The 15,072-nt window shown below is 44.4% G+C and overlaps 1 pseudogene; it reads left to right on the forward strand.

The window, feature by feature from the left end:
• The first annotated feature begins 13,220 nt into the window (after positions 1-13,220).
• On the forward strand, positions 13,221-13,788 carry LOC123484273 (annotated as a pseudogene).
• The last annotated feature ends 1,284 nt before the right edge of the window (positions 13,789-15,072 follow it).

Below are 15,072 nucleotides of genomic sequence, written 5' to 3' on the forward strand. Positions count from 1 at the left end.
AATGGAAGAAAACTAGACTCCCTGCGGACCTGTCATCTTTTCACTCCCTCCTCTCTACATTCTCTTCCTCTGTTTCTACTGCTAAAGCCACCTTCTACCACTCTAAATTTCAAGCCTCTGCCTCTAACCCTAGGAAGCTCTTTGCCACCTTCTCCTCCCTGCTGAATCCTCCTCCTCCTCCCCCTACCCACTCCCTCTCGGTGGATGACTTCGTCAACCATTTTGAAAAGAAGGTTGACGACATCCGATCCTCATTTATTAAGTCAAATGACGCCGGTGGTCCTGCTCTCACTGCCCTACCCTATGCTTTGACTTCTTTCTCCCCTCTCTCTCCAGATGAAATCTTGCGACTTGTGACAGCCAGCCGCCCAACAACCTGCCCGCTTGACCCTATCCCCTCCTCTCTTCTCCAGACCACTCCCTTACCTCACTCATCAACTCATCCTTGTCCGCTGGCCATGTCCCTTCCCTCTTCAAGAGAGCGAGAGTTGCACCCCTCCTCACAAAACCTACACTCGATCCCTCCGATGTCAACAACTACAGACCAGTATCCCTTCTTTCTTTTCTCTCCAAAACTCTTGAGCGTGCCATCTCTAGCTAACTTTCCTGCTATCTCTCTCAGAATGACCTTCTTGATCCAAACCAGTCAGGTTTCAAGACTGGTCATTCAACTGAGACTGCTCTTCTTTGTGTCACGGAGGCTCTCCGCACTGCTAAAGCTAACTCTCTCTCCTCTTATCCTTTTAGACCTATCTGCTGCCTTTGATACTGTGAACCATCAGATCCTCCTCTCCACCCTCTCCGAGTTGGGCATCTCCGGCACTGCTCACTCTTGGATTGTGTCCTACCTGACAGGTCGCTCCTACCAGGTGGCGTGGCGAGAACCTGTCTCCACACCACGTGCTCTCACCACTGGTGTCCCCCAGGGCTCAGTTCTAGGACCTTTCCTATTCTCTCTATACACCAAGTCACTTGGCTCTGTCATATCCTCACATGGCCTCTCCTATCATTGCTACGCAGACGACACACAATTAATTTTCTCCTTTCCCCCTTCTGATAACCAGGTGTCGAATCACATCTCTGCATGTCTGGCAGACATATCAGTGTGGATGTCGGATCACCACCTCAAGCTGAACCTCGGCAAGACGGAGCTGCTCTTCCTCACGGGAAAGGACTGCCCGCTCCATGATCTCGCCATCACGGTTGAAAACTCCATTGTGTCCTCCTCCCAGAATGCATAGAACCTTGGCGTGACCCTGGACAACACCCTGTCGTTCTCCGCTAACATCAAAGCGGTGACCCGATCCTGCAGGTTCATGCTCTACAACATTCGCAGAGTATGCCCCTACCTTACACAGAAAGCGGCACAGGTCCTAATCCAGGCACTTGTCATCTCCAGTCTGGATTACTGCAACTCGCTGTTGGCTGGCCTCCCTGTCTGTGCCATTAAACCTGTACAACTTATCCAGAACGTTGCAGCCGTCTGCTGTTCAAACGTCCCAAGTTCTGCCTGTGCCATTAAACCCGTACAACTTCCCCATCACTTCAGCCTGAAAATCCCTCTGATAATCTTTGGTCACTGTAAGCATCATTCTTGATAGCCGCAAGCCACTGGCAGCATCAGGGGAAAACTCTGGTAGGTAGAACGGTGAAAGATAACTAATTTTCACGCTTGTTTGTAATGAGCACAACAGACACAGAACAACAGACACAGAACAACATAGTGAACCACTTGAGTAGCCGAATACACAGGAAGTAAATTAAAATGTACTTGTTCTAGCTTGTAATTTGGATCATTTAGATGTTTATGACAAAAACATAATGTTGTTAATATAGTAATGCCTATATGTTGCGGCAGAGCAAGGGTAAAATGTATCTTTAATAATGCTTTATAGCTATAATATTGCTAATGTTAGCTAGCTAATGAGAAGATGATTTCTGCTGGATGCTTTAATGTTTAGCTTGTTGCTGTCAGTTAGCAGATGGACAAACAGTACTGCAGTAGTCAGACATGACACGAATTACCAACATACAGTGGATTTGGAAAGTATTCAGATCCCTTCCCTTTTTCCACATTTTGTTACTTTACAGCCTTATTCTAACATTTTATAAATTATTTTTTTCCCTCGTCAGTCTACACACAATACCCCATAATGACAAAGCGAAAACAGTTATTTCATTTTTTCTGCAAATTGATTACAAATAAAAACTGAAATACCTTATTTACATTAGTATTCAGACCCTTTGCTATGAGACTCGAAATTGAGCTCAGCTGCATCCTGTTTCCATTGATCATACTTGAGATGTTTCTACAACTTGATTGGTGTCCACCTGTGGTAAATTCAATTGATTGTACATGATTTGGAAAGGCACACACCTGTTTACATATGGTCGCACAGTTGCAAATCCATGTCAGAGCAGAAACTAAGCCGTGAGGTCGAAGGAATTGTCCGTAGAGCACCGAGACAGCATTGTGTCAAGGCACAGATCTGGGGAAGGGTACCAGAAAATGTCTGCAGCATTGAAGGTCCCCAAGAACACAGTGGCCTCATTCTTAAATGGAAGAAGTTTGGAACCACCAAGACTCTTCCTAGAGCTTGCTGCCGAGGCCAACTGAGCAATCGGGGGAGAAGGGCCTTGTCAGGGAGGTGACAAAGAACCCGATGGTCACTCTGACAAGGCTCTAGAGTTCCTTTGTGGGTTTTGAGAAACTTCCAGAAGGACAACCATCTCTGCAGCACTCCACCAATCAGGCCTTTATGGTAGAGTGGTCAGACGGAAGCCACTCCTCAGTAAAAGGCACATGACAGCCGGCTTGGAGTTTGCCAAAAGGCACCTAAAGCACTCAGACCATGAGAACCAAGATTCTCTGGTCTGACGAAACCAAGGTTGAATTATTTGGCCTGAATGCCAAGCGTCCCGTCTGGAGGAAAACTGGCACCATACATACGGTGAAGCATGGTGGTGGCAGCATCATGCTGTGGGGATGTTTTTCAGCAGCAGGGACTGGGAGACTAGTCAGGATCAAGGGAAAGATGAACGGAACAAAGTACAGAGAGATCCTTGATGAAAACCTGCTCCAGAGCGCTCAGGACCTCAGACTGGGGTGAAGGTTCACCTTCCAACAGGACAATGACCCTAACCACAAAGCCAAGACAACGTAGGAGTGGCTTCGGGACAGGTCTCTGAATGTCCTTAAGTGGCCCAGCCAGAGCCCAGACTTGAGCTCAATCGAGCATCTTTGAAGAGACCTGAAAATAGCTGTGCAGCAACACTCCTCATTCAACCTTACAGAGCTTGACAGGATCTGCAGAGAAGAATGAGAGAAACTCCCTAACTACAAGTGTGGCAAGCTTGTAGCGACATACTCAAGAAGATTTGAGGCTGTAATCGCTGCCAAAAGTGCTTCAACAAAGTACTGAGTAAAGGGTCTGAATATTTATGTAAATGTTTGAAAAATAATCTAAAAACCTGTTTTTGCTTTGTAATTATGGGGTATTGTGTGTAGATTGATGGGATTGAGGGGAAAAAAACAATTATATCTATTTTAGTATAAGGCTGTAACGTAAGTTATTTTGGAAAAAGTCAAGGGGTCTGAATACTTTCTGAATGCACTGTAGTTTGATCCTTCACTTATTTTTGCACTACACAATAAATGTTTATGAGACCAGTCAGCCATCGAATGTTAGCTATAACGTTAGCTTGCAAATCAGAGTTGAAACAAGCTAGCTAGATAATGTGAGCTTGTTGGGATTTTAGCCAGAAATCTTAGAGTAGGAGCCAGGTTGTATTGAAAGCTAGCTTGCTACATGCTATCAAACCTGTCGTCTGGTGTTTTTGGTTAGCCTGCTAGCTAGTAGCCAATGCCATGGCAAGCATGGTTAGGAATTAAGCTAGCTAGCTAGCCTGTTATGCTAGCGACCATACTAACCATTTAGCTAGCAAGCTAAACATTTGGCTTGCTGTAGCCAAAGGACGTTCTACAATTTCTAGGTGGCTGGCAACATTAATAACGCTAGCTGCAAAGTCACATGCACTTATGGAGGCAGTGGAAAGACAATTCGAGCTAGCCCACCAGGGCTAGCTTAATCTGGGTTGACTTCAAAATAAGAGGCTTTAGATACTGTTGTTTTTTGTCTCGAATTTGAACAAAGAGGTATGCTACAACAGGACTTGCTCCAGATTTGAGCCATTTCAATTCAGAAAAGACCATACATCTTAGACCGGACATATCATTTCCCAAAAACGGATGTCCCATCCCGGAAACGAGAGAAAGGTCTATTGTCAAAATCCCAAAGTATCCCTTTCATCAGCTGGCAAAGTAAAATCAAATCAAATCTAATTGTATTTGCCACATGCGCCGAGTACAACAGGTGTAGACCTTACAGTGAAATGCTTACTTACAAACCCTTAACCAATAATGCAGTTTTGAGAAAAAAAAGTGCTAAGTAAAAATAAAAAATTATTAAAGAGTAGCATTAATATAAAATAACAGTAGGGAGGCTATATACAGGGGGTACCGGTACAGAGTCAATGTGCGGGGGCACCGGTTAGTCGAGGTAATTGAGGTAATATGTACATGTAGGTAGTGTTAAAGTGACTATGCATCGATAATAAACAGAGTAGCAGCAGCGTAAAAAGGGGGGTGGGGTGGGGGGGACAATGCAAATAGTCCGGGTAGCCATGATTAGCTGTTCAGGAGTCTTATGTCTTGGGGGTAGAAGCTGTTAAGAAGCCTTTTGGACCTATACTTGGCGCTCCGGTAACGCTTGCCGTGCGGTAGCAGAGAGAACTGTCAATGACTAGGATGGCTGGAGTCTATGACAATATTTAGGGCCTTTCTCTGACCGCCTGGTATAGAGGTCCTGGATGGCAGGAAGCTTGGCCCAAGTGATGTACTAGTCCGTACGCACTACCCTCTGTAGTGCCTTGTGGTCGGAGGCCGAGCAGTTACCATACCAGGCGGTGATGCAACCAGTCAGGATGCTCTCGATTTTGGGGTGTGCTCAGTCCTCTTTTTTTTCCTGTAGTCCACAATCATACATTTACATTTACATTTACGTCATTTAGCAGACGCTCTTATCCAGAGCGACTTACAAATTGGTGCATTCACCCTATAGCCAGTGGGATAACCACTTTACAATATGTTTTTTTTAATTATATATATATATATATATATATTTTTTTAGGGGGGGTAGAAGGATTACTTTATCCTATCCCAGGTATTCCTTAAAGAGGTGGGGTTTCAAATGTCTCCAGAAGGTGGTGAGTGACTCCGCTGTCCTGGCGTCGTGAGGGAGCTTGTTCCACCATTGGGGTGCCAGAGCAGCGAACAGTTTTGACTGGGGCCGTGATCATCTCCTTTGTCTTGATCACGTTGAGGGAGAGGTTGTTATCCTGGCACCACACGGCCAGGTCTCTGACCTCCTCCCTATAGGCTGTCTCATCATTGTCGTAGATCAGGCCTACCACTGTTGTGTCGTCGGCAAACTTAATAATGGTGTTGGAGATGTGCCTGGCCATTCAGTCATGGGTGAACATGGAGTACAGGAGGGGACTGAGCACGCACCCCTGAGGGTCCCCCGTGTTGAGGATCAGCGTGACAGATGTGTTGCTACCTACCCTTACCACCTGGGGCAGTCGTCAGGAAGTCCAGGATCCATTTGCAGAGGGAGGTGTTTAGTCCCAGCGTCCTTAGCTTAGAGATGAGCTTTGAGGGCACTATGGTGTTGATCGCTGAGCTGTAGTCAATGAATAGCATTCTCACGTAGGTGTTCCTTCTGTCCAGGTGGGAAAGGGCAGTGTGGAGTGTAATAGAGATTGCATAATCTGTGGATCTGTTGGGGCGGTATTCAAATTGGAGTGGATCTAGGGTTTCTGGGATAATGGTGTTGATGTGAGCCATGACCAGCCTTTCAAAGCACTTCTTGGCAACAGACGTGGGTGCTATGGGTCAGTAGTCATTTAGGCAGGTTATCTTAGTGTTCTTGGCTGGTCCTCTGGTCCTCTGTAGCTCGTGGTCCTCTGTAGCTCAGCTGGTAGAGCACGGCGCTTGTAACGCCAAGGTAGTGGGTTCGATCCCCGGGACCACCCATACACAAAAAAATGTATGCACGCATGACTGTAAGTCGCTTTGGATAAAAGTGTCTGCTAAATGGCATATTATATTATATTATTGGGCACAGGGACTATGGTGGTCTGCTTGAAACATGTTGGTATTACAGACTCAGTCAGGGACATGTTGAAATTGTCAGTGAAGACACTTGCCAGTTGGTCCGCGTATGCTCGGAGTACACTTCCTGGTAATCCGTCTGGCCCTACGGCCTTGTGAATGTTGAACTGCTTAAATGTCTTACTCACATCGGCTACAGAGAGCATGGTCACATAGTCATCCGGAACAGCTCATGCATTCTTCAGTGTTGCTTGCCTTGAAGCGAGCATTGAAGTGATTTAGCTCATCTGGTAGGCTCGTGTCACTGGGCAGCTCACCGCTGTGCTTCCCTTTGAAGTCTGTAAAAGTTTGCAAGCCCTGCCACATAGCGGGATTTCTTATAAGTGTCCGGGTTGGTGTCCCGCTCCTTGAAAGCGACAGCTCTACCCTTCAGCGCAGTGCGGATGTTGCCTGTAATCCATGGCTTCTGGTTGGGGTATGTACGTACGATCGCTGTTGGCATGACATCATCGATTCACTTATTGAAGAAGCCAGTGACTGATGTGGTGTACTCCTCAATGCCATCGGAATAATCCCGGAACACATTCCAGTCTGTGCTAGCAAAACAGTCCTGTATCTTAGCATCTGCGTGATCTATCCACTTCCTTATTAACCGAGTCACTGGTGCTTCCTGCTTTAGTTTTTGCTTATAAACAGTAATCAGGATGATAGAATTATGGTCAGATTTGCCAAGTGGAGGGCGAGGGAGAGCTTTGTACGGGTCTCTGTGTGTGGAGTAACGGTGGTCTGGAGTTTTTTGTCCTCTGGTTGCAAATTTAACATGCTGGTAGTTAGTAGGCGGACACTAGCTAGCTACGGCAAGTTAGCTAGCTAGATTTACAAATCACAGCCTAGTTAGCTAGCTAGATTTACAAATCACAGCCTAGTTAGCTAGCTAGATTTACAAATCACAGCCTAGTTAGCTAGCTAGATTTACAAATCACAGCCTAGTTAGCTAGCCAAACACAAATGTTATCGTTACCCATCCAATCGGCCGACCAAACCTGTGCTGTGACCATACTTTAGCTTGCTAACGTTACTTACCCGGCTTTGTTGGGTAAAATGCAATATAACCATAAAGAAAGCATAGTGATACAAAAGTCTGACTGCCTCTCTTTTGAATACTGTGTGTGTGAGAGAGAGTGTGTGTGTGTCACTCCTACTTATCATCTGCCATTTCAAAGTCATTGTTTATATCCATTGAAGCACAGGTCTGATTGTCAATACTGATGAGTTTTAGATCTACATAGGTGAGAAAGGATTGGACATTTCTAGAATAATTGTGTGCACTGTGGTAGAGGCCTCCAGTTCCCTACAGAGATCATTGCAGTGCAGTCTGCATTTTGCAGGAGAGGGCAGTCAGACAATTTTGCGCTAACTATTTTTTTGTCTCGCTGATTATTTGGAAACGGTCGTCTTTCTGCATTAGCCTACCTGTTGTGTTAAAAGCACATATTTGTTGCATTATTCACACACTCTCAGGATTCACTGCTTCAAACCTCTCCTCTCCTAGATGGGCGTGCGAGATCAATTGTGCCTAGTATATGAGTGGCCTCAATGAGATAGAGAAGGCTGCCTATGCATGGACAGAGAATCCAGTATCGACGCGTGGGTAAAATCACTGGGGAAGCCAAGCCAGGAAAACAATTGCCAAATTACAATCTATGTGTTGTGATAATTGCGTTGTTTGCTCTATAAACTGTTAGTTCATATGACTTTTTCACCGTGATACAGTATATATAGGCCTAAGGCAGAGACAATAAGAAGACACAGTGGCAGAATATATTCAACCATACCTGTGTTTCATCACAAAACCCGGAGAGCAACATCTGTCCGGTGAAGTCCACAAAACATATTGCATGGAACAAACAGTTATGACCTACAGCATGGTCAAGCAAGTTAATGTTTCCGACATTTTCGGACTACTAAACAACTATTGATTCATACTGAACACAAATATAAACGCAACATGCAACCATTTCAAAGGTTTTACTGAATTGCAGTTCATATAAGGAAATAAGTCAATTTAAATAAATTCATTAGGCCCTAATCTATGGATTTTACATGAATGGGCATAGGCCCACCCACTGGGGAGCCAGGCACAGCCAATCAGAATGAGTTTTTCTCCACAAAAGCGGTTTATTACAGACAGAAATACTCATCAGCACCCCCCTTCCCCCTATCCCCCATTAGACAATCCCGCAGGTGAAGAAGCCGGATGTGGAGGTCCTGGGCTGACATGGGTAAATGTGGTCTGCAGTTGTGAGGCCGGTTGGACGTATTGCCAAATTCTCTAAAACGACGTTGGAGGCAGCTTATGGTAGAGAAAATAACATTAAATTCTCTGGCAACAGCTCTAGTGGACATTTCTGCAGTCAGCATGCTAATTCCACGCTCCCTCAAAATATCAGACATTTTCAGTCTCATAGCAAATAGTCTGAATACTTATGTAAATAAGGTTTTTCAGTTCTTAATTTTTTATAAATTTGATAAAATGTAAAACAAATCTATTTTCGCTTTGGCATTATGGGGTATTGTGTGTAGATTGATGAGGAAAAACATACACCCATATGTGTTATTTCATAGGTTTGATGTCTTCACTATTATTCTACACGGTAGAAAATATTTAAAATAAAGTAAAACCCTTGAATGAGTAGGTGTCTCAAACATTTGACTGGTACTGTATAAACAGTGCATTCGGGAAGTATTTGCTAAAATTTATAAAAACCTATTTTCGTTTTGGCATTATGGGGTATTGTGTGTAGATTGATGAAGAAAAACATAAATGTTCCACACTTTGTTAAGTTACAGCCTTATTCTAAAAATGATTACATTTATGTTTTTATCCTCCCCCGTGGAGCCACCACTAGTCAGCTACTGCTCCCCTCTCCCTCCGGAGCCACCACTAGTCAGCTACTGCTCCCCTCTCCCCCCTGGAGTCACCACTAGTCAGCTACTGCTCCCCTCTCCCCCCTGGAGCCACCACTAGTCAGCTACTGCTCCCCTCTCCCTCCGGAGCCACCACTAGTCAGCTACTGCTCCCTCTCCCCCTGGAGCCACCACTAGTCAGCTACTGCTCCCTCTCCCCTGGAGCCACCACTAGTCAGCTACTGCTCCCCTCTCCCCCCTGGAGCCACCACTAGTCAGCTACTGCTCCCCTCTCCCTCCGGAGCCACCACTAGTCAGCTACCTCCTCCCCTCTCCCCCCTGGAGCCACCACTAGTCAGCTACTGCTCCCCTCTCCCCCCGTGGAGCCACCACTAGTCAGCTACCTTTTGCTCCTCCCCCTTGGAACCACCACTAGTCAGCTACCTACTCCCCCCTCCTCCTTGGAGCCACCACTAGTAAATTACCTACTCCCCCTCCCCACTGGAGCCACCACTAGTCAGCTAACTGCTCCCCACTCCCCCCTGCTACTCCCCCAATAGGGGAGGAGGGTGTAACTTTTGTTTTGCTTGGGGGAGGGTTGTGTGGATATTTAGTGGGCACATGGGAGGGTGGTACGTTTGTTCCCTGGTTTACATTCACCATTTTGCAGGTTTTCCTATATAATTTATTCCATCCTAGACAACTTTCCCCGTCTGCTTGCATGCGTCTCCCCTATTAAGGGGTTTTGGTAGGCTATTCTCCTTATACACTAGCCTACGCCACAGTACCCACATGGGTTGCCACTGTCTGCTCTGGGCTCATTTTCATAACACTCACACCTTTGATGTTTGCCTCTACAAAGGCCAAGAAACAACATGTTTCATTGCCCATGATGAGGCTTTTTTATCAGAAATTTTGACTTCACAATAAGCCAGATTCATGTAACTTCCATGACAGCTTTGTGGTGCTGAAACGTGAAGCGGCACAATCAATCGGGAGGTGGACAGCACATGGTGTTGTAATTAAGGTAATTTGAGTAATTAATTTCAACAGTCTTCATTTTAATTTGAATTAACTAACAAGAAGAAGGCTTTGTGTTGGAGCCTATTTCTTCCTATTTAAGAAATAAGAGGTATGCCTACCTGTTTGACAGACTAAATTATACACTATCAGTCAGTGGCGACCCGTCATTCAGGGCAGGTGGGGCAGAACCCCACCTGTTTTGAGCCCAATATTTTTGGGTTGCCTGTTTTTTTGGCATTAATACGTGTCACATATCACCTTGCAAACAATGTACAAAAAAATTAAATATCATTGAGTTAAAAAAGCAGCATACAAACATGGTCTCTTTTTTGCTTTCTTGAGTAAGGCAGCTCCAAAATGTTAGCTTCGTGTGTTAAGTTAAAACCAGGGTTCTAATGAGGGGGTAGGTCTATGTGAGGGTATGCCATAGCCTACGTTTTGATAAAGAAAATGTCAAAAAGCATACCTCTTGTTAGCTTAAGGTTTTTGAAGAAACTAAAATGGGTTCTGATTATATGAAGTGATCTATAACGACGCTTTCCTCCGCGATGCTTTCTGCTAGAAATGAGTTGCAAAATGTGACCTCCTCTTGTTGGGTTAAGCCACAGAAGAGTAGCCATCAGTTAAGTTTAAATTGTTCTGCGTCAGGCCTCTGTCTATGGTGGAAAGGTAATGTGTCTCTGTCCGATCTTCCCTCAAACTTCTATTTTCTAAATCCGCCTTTCTTTTGGGTCTTTTTGTGAGCGCCATTTTTTCTTGCAAACAAGCTGATTGTTTTGAACTAATAAAAAAGTAGGATAAGCTCCCTGTTTTTACCCAATTAACACACAATAGACATAGGCTACAAAACCCATTTACTAGAGACATTGTGATTTTATATAAATTATTATGTAATTGTCATTGAATTGATTAAGTATTATCCAGATGTGTTCAAAATGGTGTTCAAAACAGTTTAGATCTATGAATTGCACTGCTATTATTGTTCGGATTTTTCGTTATTTAGCCCTCCGAAAAGGCTCACCAGGAAGCACACAATGTCATGATTCGTGTTTTGTCCTTAATTTTATTTTAAATCATATGACCACAGGTCATAAACCAGAATTACAACAAACAAATAATGACAATATATTATTCAAATATAATAATGTAAATATTATTCAAATAATATAATAATAATGTAAATAATGAAAATCAAATAAGCCTACAACACCATCAAAAATGTGGCTAATCAGGCTTAAACCAGCATTGACTACATCACCCAGAATGCCTAGCGCCAGAGGAGCATGCGCACAGCGACTCCGCCGTTGCCACGGATGCTGCCACAGGACACAGAACCCATGCCACCACATGCCTTGTCCAAAGGACCCACCCATGCACAAACGCAACACAACGCGGCGCTCCACCATGGATCACCGAACCAAACCACCGCTATCACCACCGCCACCAGAAACCAGCAGAGTGCTCTGAACAATCAGCACAACGCAAATGGCTGATAATGATAGCCTAATGCTATACAGCATCTGGGTCGCTGAGCTACCGCACCCAGCGAGCCACAAGTTACTCTCGGCCAACTAACACCGACACAGTGAGGTAAACGTTCAGTGCTCAAACATATAAGTGACTTAAACATTAATACTAGACTGTGAGTAGTTCGCAGTTACATACCAACGGGCTGTGTGCTCCTGATGATTGTCTGTCGTGAAATGATGGCCAGGTGCCATAATTTAAGTCTCAGCCGCGCATGCGCACATAACGTAACATATCAGAGCATCTAAGAAACTTAAAGAAATCACTCATTCCCCATTTAATTGAACACACCAGACCCATTTGCTTCTCTTTTATCTATTTATATATATATATATATATTATTATTATTTTCTCTTTTTTCTTTTCCTGAGTGAGCTGGAAGTCTCAACAATTATATTATGTTCTGGCATGCCGACTACTAGCTCAGAAAAACTGTGGTATTAAAAAATATATTGTTCTAATGTCTTCAGAATTAGATTAAATCTGTTTAGAAAAGGCCTTTTTTCAGGGGCCCACAAATACGATGATAGATGGATGCAATGCGGTATTATAAAGGTGATTTTATTTTTTCACCCCCTGATCATAGTAAGGAGGTAGGCCTACTTTCTCACTGTGACTGGTCATAATCATGATTGAGTTCATTGAATGAAGGTGGAGGGTATTGTAACTTTTCTTCAAGTAAAAGGGGAGGGTCATATGAAAATATGTTTTAAGCTGGGGAGGGGTGTGCATCTCGAGTTGTACCCACCCTCCTCCCAGTAATTTTTGGAAGGTGGTTTAAAACTATCATTTTGATTTCATGGATGGTCAGTCCTTGCATAGCCCATTTTATGAATTTGAGAATGGTTATATTTCCCCAGCCCCATTCTTAAGCTATTTACCTAAAAAGGTGGCGGTGTCCCCGCTTTGTTGTTGTTTGAACTGCAGATTGCCCCTTTAAGATCAGTGGATGACAGAGGAATATCTGGATTTTAAATATTCTCAAAATTACAATTTGAGATCAAGTCATTATTGAGCTACATAGGCATACACAATCCATTTTTGAACATGTATGGTATTTAAGAGATTCCATTTGGTTGTTGAAAACAATTGCATCTGGAGTTCATTCACTCCCATTGTTTTTGTGCCCCAACATTTTTTGGGCCTATATTGACTGTGACATTCCAAATACCGTCATTTGAAATCTAGGTCCTAGTTCTAGAGTCCAAAGCTAATATGTCTTGTTTTGTCTGTCCCCTGCAGGTAGACTGGTGTCAGGATGAAGTGGCAGCTGCCACGGCTGTGTGGAGAAACATCTGTTCTTCAACATGTCCGTCCTGCAGCCAGTGGAGCAACTCTCTCTGGCGCAGCTGGAAATCAAGTTCCAGCCCCACAGGTCCTCAGTGTGTCCCTGTACAAGGTGCTGCATGCAACCGTGAGGGGAGTGAGACACAAGGCCAACTGCAGGCTGGTGCTGTCCTAGTTGGCGCAGCAGGATCCAGAGCCAAATCCCTCACCCTGGACCTCACAACCCTGGCAGAGAACTGGCGTAAACCGGGTCGCACGGACTGGTACTGAAGCTGCAGCCTTACCCTGACCACGGATACCTTCATGTCCCACCACCCGGGGGAACGCCGCCCCGTTCAGGCAGACCGTAACCCTCCCAGAGTTCCAGGCCTCACTGGTGGCTGTATCCCTGAACCCTCTGCAGTGCCGCTCTTGGCGGAAGAGGAGCGCCGTCTACCTCCCGGTGACGCCCAGCAATGTGTGTAAACCCAGCCGCATTTACATCGACTTCAAGGGCTGGCAGGACTGGACCATCACTCCACAGAGCTACTGGCCAACTACTGCCACGCTGAGAGCCTGAACTGCACCAACCACGCCGTCCTGCAGACACTGGTACAGTCCCTGGACCCCCGGAGCACGCCCCAGCCCTGCAGTGTACCCATCCACCTGTCACCTGTCTCCATGCTCTACTACGACAACAACATAGTCCTATGCCACTACCAGGACATGGAGGTGGATGAATGTGGCTGCAGATGAAATACATTAGGAGGTGTGAAAAGGGGATTTATATTAAATTTAAGAAAGTGGCTTGTTGGTGGAGTTGATTTTAGGAAAGTTTCATTTGCCATGTTTTTTTTTTTCATCACTCATAAAATAAAACCAATTTATTTACATTTTAGTCATTTAGCAGACGCTCTTATCCAGAGCGACTTACAGGAGCAATTAGGGTTAAGTGCCTTGCTCAAGGGCACATTGACAGATTTGTCACCTAGTCGGCTCGGGGATTAGAACCAGCGACCTTTCGGTTACTGGCACAACGCCCTTAACCACTAAGAACAGACAGACTTCTCTTTGATTTGAGGCAAGTTATCCCTCTCTGTCCTCTCTGTTTCACTTTGCATTTTTAATAACAATGTACCCCCTAAGGTCGATGTCCTTGCCCCCGTGGAAATCTAATTAGCATTGGTTTTAAATCCCCTTAAATCTGTCAGTTTAAGTTAGAGTTATCAGTTTTTTTGCATAGGATGCATCTCAATCCACTGCATCCTCCTATGTCGCACTTCCACATCTGCAGTGAAAGGTGACAGAGTTAGAGTGGTGCTTGTCAGTTCATGAGACATCCCCAAAATCGGTCTTCTCACAAAATCATCAGTAGCGTCCTAACGGTTTGGCCTACGTCAAAGGCTGCACTGAAATCTAACAATACATCTCCAACTATCCTTTAATTATTTATTTATTTTTACCAATCATCAGTCATCTGAGTCAGTGCACTACAAGTTGAGTGCCCGTCTCTGTATGCATGCTGAACGTCAGTAGCTAACCTGTTCTCTGAAAGATATCATTGTATTTGGCCAAACACAATCCTTTCCATAAGTTTACTAAGAACAGCCAGCTTGAAGTGGTTCAAAATTCAGTTCAGATGGACATTTTTTTAAGTCTATGGGGATGTTCCTATGGAATGCCACGATTCATTTTGATTGAATTTGCTATGGCGAATACATCATGAAATGATGCCCTCTCATCAACTTCCCTACTGCCAAATTTCCTACACAATAGCAGGCTGACATGTGGCATGCCGTCTTGTCTCCTGAGGTTCAGGATTATGGTCCAAACTGAGCACTGACATCACCCAAAACAGTTACATTTGGCTTGTTACTCCAGCATTTTGGATTTGACATCAAATGTTTAATATAAGGCCACATTATAGAATGCCACCTTTTATTTTTTGGGTATTTTCATACACATCTGTTTTACCGTTTAGAAATGAAAACACCTTATGTATTTGGACAACTTCACTTGTAGTGTATTAATGGTAGTAACCCTTTACTTCCTTCAGCACACTACTACAACAGTGTGACTGTTTTGGAATAAAATGTTCAGTATGTTTCCTTTAACATCATCTATGTTGTGTGCTTATTGTTTAACCATTGATATGTTATAGGTCATTTTGAGACCTT

The sequence above is a fragment of the Coregonus clupeaformis genome, unplaced genomic scaffold (assembly GCF_020615455.1).
Source record: "Coregonus clupeaformis isolate EN_2021a unplaced genomic scaffold, ASM2061545v1 scaf0253, whole genome shotgun sequence".
Taxonomy (NCBI): Eukaryota; Metazoa; Chordata; class Actinopteri; order Salmoniformes; family Salmonidae; genus Coregonus; species Coregonus clupeaformis.